Genomic DNA, 9,969 nt, shown 5'->3' on the forward strand with positions numbered 1-9,969 from the left:
TCCTCTTGTCTTTTTTGTCCTATCCTGTACTTTCCCTTCCCTTCTCTTCCAAGATTTTTTTATACTTTTTTAATTAACCTAGAATCACAGTACTTTCTCCCTTCCATTTTTTTCCCCTCCATCCTTTCTCATACCTGTAGGCATTTATTTTTCACAACCTACTTTAATAGTGTTCAACTTCCCCTCTAGCCCACCACCCACCAGAGGTTAGTAGAAAAGAAAGGTTATTAGGAGACAGGAGAAGTGGACCTGTTTGGAAATAGTTCTTTGGAGCAATTTCAATCTTTGTTGTTCTGAGTCCAGTCTTCTAGCAAACACCACACAGGAATCAGTAGCTGCAGGCCAGTCCACTTGGTAAACACCACATATGAATCAGTAACTGCCATTCAATCCCGAAGAAACTATAAGGCTTGCCAACCAGCCTGAGTCAGAAAGAAAGCTGCAAGAAGCTTCAGGAATCTCACAAGAAGTTCTTTGGTGAGTTTCTCTCTATGAAGTCACCACAAGTGAAACTCAGCTTCTAAGACAAACCAATGCATGCCTGTAATCAGCAAAGACTAGCAAGGTGAAACAAGGCAAAGCATACTCGATCTCCTACTGTCTATGGGGTCATATTTATATACCTTCTAAACATCATGCGTCTTTTCATGTGTTTGCTATAGCAAAACATCCTTCCACCTGTGTCTGCTTCAGCAAAACATTCTTTCACCTGTGAGCCATTCTCTGTTGGATGACCAATAATGCAAAAGGATCTGCCCACTCTAGAAGATACCATACCCCGGATAGTACAAGAGTAGAAAAAGCTTAGCTATGGTGATTTCATTTCCTTTGAAAGCTATTCTTCTTTTCTGTCCTGTTTTTTTGCAACTTGCATACTGTTTTCCACAACTTACAAACAAACAAATTGTTGCCAACAACAATTTGTGAGAGATAGGAATTTGTAATGTTTTTGTCTTTTAGATAATAGCCATTTTAACTGTGATGTGGTAGATTGTAATTTTTACCTGCAATTATTTGCCTCACAAGAGAATAATATTTAGATCATGCAATATACTACATGTGTAAATGATAAACATAATTTAATTATAAGTTGTCATATGAGCCAACATGACACTTTCAAAAGAAGAAATAGAAATGGACTTTTTAAGGTGTATGTCTTTCCAGTGTGTCTGTGTTCTGTCTTTTTATATTCGGTCTAACCAGTCATCATTTTAAAAGTAAGTTTCTTGTATCTCACACTAGGTTGTGCCGTGTAACACTTGTATTTAGGCCGTCTATAATTAGTGCACTTATTCTAGGATTTTAGTTTCTTTTTTCTGAATGTACCATTTAGGTCTTTCTTTGTGTGTGTGTGTGTGTGTGTGTGTGTGTGCTTGCGAGCACACACGTGCGTGCATGTGTATGTTTCTTGCTTTTCTGTACGTTCATGAGAAAGTTTTAAAATTCTACTTTGACTTATTCACATGTTTTCAGTCTTTCATGATGGTTCATCTTGACAAGAAACTGGATGTCTAGGAAATTTGTAAAGCTCACCTTTGGTTGTGTCTCTGTTGTCATGATTAGAGATGATTAGATCGACTCTTTGGAAGTGGTGGAACTGTAAAAGGTGGGGTCACTAGAGGTGTGCTTTTGTGAGTAGATGTTGGCTCTGGCCCAACCCTGTTTTACCCTTTATTCCTCCTGCTGTGCAGAGGTAGCCCTGCTCCACCATGCTCTTTGTCCATGTGCTGTTGCCTTGCCTGATGCCCAGAAATAAGGGTCCTTACCTTTTGAACTATGAACCCAAATTAATCTTCTTCCTTTAAGTTGTTTCTCTTAAGTATTTGTCACAGGAAGGATAGTCTAAAGCAATCACTTTGTGTATTTCCTTAATGGCTATGGCAATCTTAAGACAGACATCTGGCTCTGACACTTTCAGTGATATGTAGATTTCAAATGTCCCCTTAAGACCTCTTACTTTGCCCTCACCTGACCTTTAAATGTGTTTCAAGGTATTACTTCTATATACTTTTTTAGTTACCATATCAAACACATTATCATTTTAGCCATGAAGAAATGGAAGGACTTATGTAATGCTTATTTATATATTTTTAAATTCTTTCTATTGTTTTTCTTTCCTTTGAATTCTCCCTTTGCTGCCTTTTTATTTCTAGTTGGAGAAATATTTTATCTATTCTAGAATTTATAAATTATTTTAGTTTCTGTATGTCCAAGAATGTATTTAGATGGGACTAAAAAGATGGCTCAGCAGTTAAGAGCAAGTATGGCTTTTGCAGAGTACCCAAGTTTGGTCCTTGAGACCCGCATCTGGTGTTCCATAAACATCTATACCTCCAACTCTAAGAGATCCAATAGCTCTGGTGTCCCCAGACACCTGCACTCACCTGAAAGCACTCACACACAGATGCATGTGCATACATATAATTATAAATAAAATAAACATTAAATCTTCAAGTGTAGCTCACTAGTGAGCCACTTTCCTGGCATATGATAGACTCTGGGTTTGATTGCCAGCACCAAAAAATAAACACAACCAATCAAAAAACAACAACAACAAAACAAAATAAATAAAGCAAAAACAGTCAAAAATCCTTTTATCAGAGAAAAGATTAATGATTAACAATACCTTTATTTGAGTACTTAAAAAATATTGATCCACTGTCTTCTGTTCTCTGCAGCTTCCAGTGAAAATCTCATTGTCTTCCAAATCAGTACTTATACATATGGGTGCTTTATATTAGTTAGATTTCCAAGACTGTAACAAAACACCTGAGACAGTCCACCTAAAAAGAGGAAAAGTTCATTTGACTTATTGTTTTGTAGATTTCAATTTACATGGAATGGTCACATTGCTTTGGGTCCTGTGGTAAAGCCAGAGATTACCACAGACAGGTGATGGAGGAGGCAGCCAAGAAGCAAAAAAGGTGGAAAGAGGGCTGGGCCTCAATATCCCCACTGAGAGCACACTTCCATGACAGAAAGTCTCCCTCCCACAAGCCTCAGCTCTTAATGCTTCTATCACCCCAACAAAGCTGAGTTGGAGGTAGGTTAAAATCCAGACCACAGCCTATGTGGCTTCTCTCTGATCTTTACTGCCATTTTTTGCTATTTCCCTTTTGGTGTGGATACCTCTCTGTTTATGGTATGCCCATTTTAAGTTGAAAATACGTGGAAAATACATCTTGTTTATCTATGTTTTACAGACCTTGGTGTCTATGCATGCAAATCTATTCACCATGTCCATACCTGGTGGTCTTGGAGGGCAGAAAAGGATATCAGATTCTCTAGAACTGGTATCACTGTGCATAATATGTATGTAAGAATTGAACCCGGGTCCTCTGTCAAAGTAGCCAGTGTTCTTAACTGCTAAGCCATCTCCCCAGCCCTGCCCAATGTATTTTAAAGCATTGTAACTTAAACGTATTGAGAAGGCTTCCATTAGCCTGCCACTGGGCAGAACTGCCTAACAGAAAACCCATTATATAATAAAGACCTGAGTAGCTCATGTCAGTAATGAGTACTATATTGAGAATAAAGGAGAAAGAATGGCTTCCTGGGTGTGGTTCCCAATGGTATCCAGGTGAAAGTGAAGTTAGCCATTGTCCCTCAAGGATCCTTGGTATTTCAATGGGGGTGCATCTTGGTGTGATGGGGGAGGATGGGACTTGGCTTCATGTGTCAGAAAGTTTATCTTGTAAACCAGTTTTCAGTGCTTGTTTGTTATGTGTTTGAATACACTCTTGGCCTGGCTCCTCTCCCTTTTTCACCCCTGTCTCTGATGCAAGTTTCTGCAGGTTGAATCCCAGAGGCAGTGCTCAGTTTCTCTGCACTCATTTGAAGGAAGCTGATTCATCTGATCCAACTTCTTTGGGTTTTTTGTTTGTTTGTTTGTTTCTGTTTTTCTGTATAGCTCTAGGACAGGGTTTCTCTGTGTATTTCTGGCTGTCCTGGAACTCACTTTGTAGACCAGGCTGGCCTTGAACTCAGAAATCGGCCTGCCTCTGCCTCCCGAGTGCTGGGATTAAAGGTGTGTGCCACCACTGCCTGGCCTTGATCTGACTTTTAAGTTCACTTTGTCACCCTCAGCTCCTGGCTGACACCGGTGTAGTTTTCCATTTTGGTTATTGTGGTTTTCATTTCTATGATATCCTTTAGTTCATTTGACAACTATTTCTTTTGTTTCTCTTTTAAAAACAGTATCTGTTGAGAATGTTGGGTGTTCGTTGAAGCCTCTTTGGTGATGGGTGCCCTAAAATCTTTCTTAGATGTACCCAGAATCTGATTAGTCTCAGTACCCCCTAGCTGATGGTTGTTCATTCGAAATAAGATTTTCCAGTTGCCTGGTGGCAGGTATGCTGGCTTTTATGAGCCCCTAAGAGCTCCTGCCCAGTATGGTGGTGGGAGACAGTGGACCGCTGTCAATCTTCCATGCTCATAGCCACGCTGCGTTCTGTTTGACCCACTTTTGTGGACATTGTATTTTTAAGTTCCCACAATGCTGCTCAACCTTGTACGGCTAGGGCTCCTGATCAATCTTTGATGGCTTCATCTGTGAAAACAGAAGGTACTTCTTAGGGGTGCCTGGGGGCACCACATCGTCTACTATGGACAGGAGGCAGATTCTGGTGGGGTTGGGGTCTCTGAAGGCTCCTGCATAGAGGTCAGCCAGGCACAAGACTCTGCTGTGATCGCTGTTGCCTGCAGTTCAGACTTTCCAACGATGCCTGGGGTTGAGAGCTGAGATATCCTGGGACTCTGCTGCTGCCATAGAGGACACTGAGAGGCTTTTTTCAAGACCTTCATTGTATACCAAGTGCCAGGCAGCTAGGCTTTGATGCAGTCATGGCTGCCTTTGGATTAGATCACTGTCCCAAGTTGCAGTTGTGGGTCAGAGTTGGCACTTCCCATTGGGTCTTTGTTGGGTTTTTCCTCCAACCACTTCTTGCACTCACATATGTGTGTGTGTGTGTGTGTGTGTGTGTGTGTGTGTGTGTGTATGTATGTTGGCAGTTCTGGATTGTAGGCTTGTCTGAATCCTAGCCTGCTAATATATGATGAGATGAGAAGCCAAGTTTGGGGCTGGGGAGATGGTGGAATAAGTCAGAGCATGATAGGGTAAGATACTTCATGCCCTCCTCTGCCTTCCCTGTGCTCACGGTTGCACACGCACCCTCCACAGGTGCATATCCATCACACCCTTCCTCTCTCTCACACAGTAACTGTTTGAAAATGAAAACTCAGGGAACTCTTACACTGCCCATCCTCTTCTTTCAGCTTCCTGGGTTCCCTCATCATTGGCTGTTGAGCCATGTGCCCAACAACAGTGATCTGTCAAGTCAAGGGCAGGGAAAGACAAGCCAGCATCCTGCTCCTGTCCTGAGTGAGAATCTGCTGTATGGTTTGGTTTGCTTGTTTCATTTAGATATTTATGTAGGGCCAGGGGAGATACAGACATACAGATACTCACAGACACACAAACACAAACATGCAGACACACATGCACATGGACCCATAGACACAGACACACACAAACACACACACACACACACACAGAGAGAGAGAGAGAGAGAGAGAGAGAGAGAGAGAGAGAGAGAGAGAGAGAGAGAGAGAGGCTATTTAGCTTAGACTAGCTTTGAACTCATGATCCCCCGCCTCAGTCTCCCAAGTACTGGGATCATAGGTGTATGTCAACACACCCTGCTGAAGGATGATTTTAGCATCACAGTTAATCAAATGATCATCTGATATTTAATCCCACACATGTACCTTTCCACTGGGAAAGAAAGCCTTTGGGATCCTATTAAAAATACTACTCTCAGGCTGGAGGGATGGCTCAGCAGTTAAGAGCACTGACTGCTCTTCCAGAGGTCCTGAGTTCAATTCTCAGCCACCACATGGTGGCTCACAATCATCTGTAATGGGATCCAATGCCCTCTTCTGGTGTGTGTCTGAAGACAGCTGCAGTGTACTCATATAAATAAAAATAAATAAATCTTTTTAGAAAAATATTGCTCTCACTCGAGTTCTTCTTCCTCATCCTACGTTCACTAGGACCCTCCTACCTACACAGAGTATAAACATCTTGTAATATTGTCTTTTGTCTTAACCTCTTACTTGTCTGCAAGTCAGTTTCATCCATGTCAAGTGATGTGGACTTCTCTGCAGAGGAGTCCTTGTATCTGATTAACTCAACCTTGGTGCTCTATGCAGATAATACCTATACAGCCCTTTGTGGTTCTGATGCAGAAAAAAGGGTGATAAACTGGAAATAAAAGCAGTTTCTGGGACCTGCACTACTTCTGCGTGTCCACAGTTCCCATCTGAAAAGGGTTGGATAAACAGAGCCACCCTATTTAGCTGTTGGTTGGATGCATAGTGCTTTCTCTAGGGGTGGAGGCCATTTTCCAAGCCATCTCTGGGAAGAAACCAGGGTTGAATGCCCATTGCAAAGAGTTAGGGTGTAGTCTTAAATCTTTCAGGGAATCCAGGGAGAAGGTTGCCTAGGTAGGATCCACTTAGTAGGGGTGTCCAGGGAACATACCAATGATCCTATTTCCTGTGTCAGGTCCTGCACCTGTCACATTGTCATAGCGCTAGAGCAGCTAACTGCCAAGGAACCCTGGCTGTGACTAAAGGCATCAGGCCAGGCCTCTGTTTGCTCAAAACCAGCCTTCCAGCCTCTGAGTGGCAGCACTCTTGGTCAGATGCCTTTTTGTCTGGATTCCCAGCTCAGGCCCTGGACATATCACTCAGGTCCAGCCTCATGGTGGACTTGTCCAGTTTCCAGGCAGAACAATGTGTTCTTAAGAAGCCCGCAGGCTTGAGAGGATCTCTGTTCTGAGAGCCCTCAGCTACTCCATGTGAGGATGAGGCTGCAGAGTGGGCGGCAACCCTGCCTTACCAGCAAAGGAAGGTGACTGGAGAGGCTGTGCCCTTCCCAGGACACTTCTTGAGCCTGGGGAAGGCCTGTTGCCTAGGCTAGCTTACTGAAGCTAAAAGGTCCCTCTGGTGTATTTTGGCCAATGACAGAGTATTTCCTGTTCCATTCACAGTCTATTTCTTCCTGTTTGACCACCACTCCTCTGCCAGGAGCCTGTATTTGGGATCTTGCTGGTACCATGGGGAAAAGCTGTCTTGAGGTAGCCCATTCTTCAGAGGGAAGATGTAAATTCAATCCAACAGTACAATAAGAAACCAGGATGTAAAGAGCCTTTGACAGGTAAGAAAGCAGCAGATCCCTGCCTCCAAGTCACATGGTCCTGAAGACTGACTACCTGTCTTATCACCATCATAAAATATATAAGCAGGAGAATTTAGGAGAGAGCTTTCAAATTTGCTTCTGATTTTAAAGGCCTATGGTCACTAGGCCCTGTGAGCTTGGGCAAAGCACTGTGGAGTGTGTGGTGGGGAGAGTGTAAGGAATGTTGTTCTTCACTTCTTAATAAACAGGAAACAGAGTAAGGCAGGAGTCAGCAATAACCTTCCCGTGAGCTATGGGAGTGGGAGTTAGGGCAGGGCTCCTCCCCCCCCAGGTCCCCTGGGTCACCCGGTGTCATGAAAAGCATCCCTTCTCTCCACTGCAAGGGAGCCATGTCTGTACTGAAAATCATCCCCCAGCCACTGCCTTCCTGACACTTGTCTTTCTCTCTCCCTCCTTCTTCCCAGCAGATCACTCCAACCCCAGGGCCTTTGAACATGCTGTTCTTCTGCCTGGAACATACTTCCCTTTGATACTGCACAGTTAAGCTCTTTCTGGTCCTTCACATCTCAACTTGAATGGTATCTCCTCTCCCACCTCGGATCCCCATCACCCTCTCCAAATGTTCTATGTTGTTGTGTGTCAAAAAATTGCCTATACTTCTTTTTTTTTCATTATCACCCTGCTCCTTTGGGAGTGTAAGACCTCGAGCATGAGAAGCAGGTCTCTCCAGGACCTTGAGCCCCAGTTTGGCATTCTTGTAAATGCCATTCAGCTCAGGGGACCCCCAGGTTACTTCCCAAGACACTCTGCTACAGCAGGAAGCTCAGCCCTGTCAGAAAGCAGAGGATTTATTTTGAGGGGAAATAAAAGGAAATACATTTTTAATCTCCACCAACATATGATGAATGCTAACAAGGTGTTTTGGAAATCGGAAACGCGGAGGGGGGCAGCTTATGTTTCTGGTCAGATGAAGCCACAATCAAATCTTTACGGAAGCAAAGACACCATAAAGGGAAGGTTTAACAACTGAGAGGACTAGGGGAGATTTTCCTTCACTGAACCTTGATACTACTTTGTGGGGTGGGGGACCCAGAGTATCAGCGGAAGTCCAGCCAAGTGGCAGCAGCTCACAGACTCTGGAAGGACCTGGAGTCTTAGCTCCTTTCCTCAGACCCGCGCTCCCCACAGAAGATCTTGCACACAAAGGCCTGTTTTCCTTCCGATCAGCAGAAAGAGTCATCCCACAGAAGCACTAATGCCTGGACTGGCAGACCCACCCGGTCACAGCTTTGTTCCCTAGAAGCAAGCCAATTAGCGGCCCTGGCTATTATTTACATTTCCTGCAATATATCAGTAAAATCGTGTTGATGATTTATCGTGGATATTATGGTATTGTCAGCATAATTTATTCAGATCCTGCTGAGAATACCTGCAAAATTAAGTAAAAGAAATGGCAACGGATCCATCGCTTTCCAAAGATATTTCTGAGCCTCTCTCTCCTCTCTCTCGTCTCTGTCTCCCCCTTCTCGCCTTTTTAATGAGGATGTATGTTAAGAAAAATCATGGACCACTTACCTATTAAATTGTTCCGGGATCATCTACATTCAAAGTTCCCTGAATATTCTTCCCTTTGGAGAACGGAATTTGGACTTTCACTTAACTTTCTGTATCCTTTGTTTTCAATTTAGTGTTTCAAAAGAAAAAAGGGCAGGGATTTTTTTTTTCTCCCTATAGTTTAGATGTAGTGTGTGGATGCACACAAGGCTTCCCTTTTTATGCATAAAACATCCTTATTTCTGCCTCATGTTCAAATACCCCTGCCTGCTGGGAAATAATTGTTACCTATTCCAATTAGAGAGAAAATATTCTGGGCGTTGAAGCCATGTGTCATGTGGGCACTGCAGAGAGCTGTTCACAATGAGGGCAAGCAGGGTTGGGGACACCAGAGCCCTGGGTTCTAGTCCTTGCTCCGCTTGGCCTGGGTGTGATTGCAGAGATCATAGAAGCACCACAGATCCTCCCTCCTAGCTGACAGGGTAGCATCTTTTTGATTCTGGTTCTCCTGCTGATGTGTATCCACTCCAGGTCTGGGGAAAGCACAGAGGGCGTGTCTGTGACATGCGTCAGAGTTACCTTTTTTATTGGAATGTGCGACTTTTACAAATAATGGGTTTCATCATGACATTTCCCTTCTGCACACAATGTCCTCTGGTCATGGCCAACCTCCTGCATCAACGCTATCCTCTCTCCTCTCTACTTTCACTGGTCCTCTCCCTCTTCCTAAATGGTCTGATTTCTACTTTCTTGTATTTTTGTATAGAAAGTCAACATATAAAGGAAATATCGAAGGAATTGAGGGTAAATGATGGGCACACCTGCTCACAAAGCACCACGTAACCCGTAGATATAACTGTCCACCCCTCTACAGCATATTCTAGTTACTTTTTCATCCGCTCTGATAAACATCATGACCAGAACCAGCTTATGGAGGAGAAGGTTTATTTCAACTTACACTTTCCAGGTCCAGTTGCTCACTGGGGGAAGTCAGGGTAGGAACTCAAGCCGGAACCTGGACCAGGAACCATGGATGGACACTGTTTACTGCCTCGAGCCCTGCATGCTCAGCCTGCTTTCTTATAGCGCCCAGGCACACTTCTCCAGGGATGCTTCCTATAATAGTGGGTTGGGCCCATCAATCATGTATCCAGACAGCCTCACAAACAAGTCTCCCAGGAGATTCTGATTTGGGCAATTTTTCGATTGAGGTT

At 43.6% G+C, this 9,969-nt stretch overlaps 1 long non-coding RNA gene across 2 annotated transcripts; it reads left to right on the plus strand.

Moving 5' to 3' along the window:
• Window positions 1-252: 252 nt before the first annotated feature.
• Window positions 253-9,678, plus strand: LOC143441984 (uncharacterized). Of its 2 annotated transcripts, none has more exons than XR_013109819.1 (3): window positions 253-477; window positions 7,053-7,219; window positions 7,669-9,678. It is a non-coding gene; the product is annotated as an uncharacterized LOC143441984 (long non-coding RNA). The 2 variants fall into 2 exon arrangements; XR_013109818.1 differs by having other exon boundaries at window positions 255-477; window positions 7,666-9,678.
• The last annotated feature ends 291 nt before the right edge of the window (window positions 9,679-9,969 follow it).

This window comes from Arvicanthis niloticus, chromosome 1 (genome assembly GCF_011762505.2).
Source record: "Arvicanthis niloticus isolate mArvNil1 chromosome 1, mArvNil1.pat.X, whole genome shotgun sequence".
NCBI classification, from domain to species: Eukaryota; Metazoa; Chordata; class Mammalia; order Rodentia; family Muridae; genus Arvicanthis; species Arvicanthis niloticus.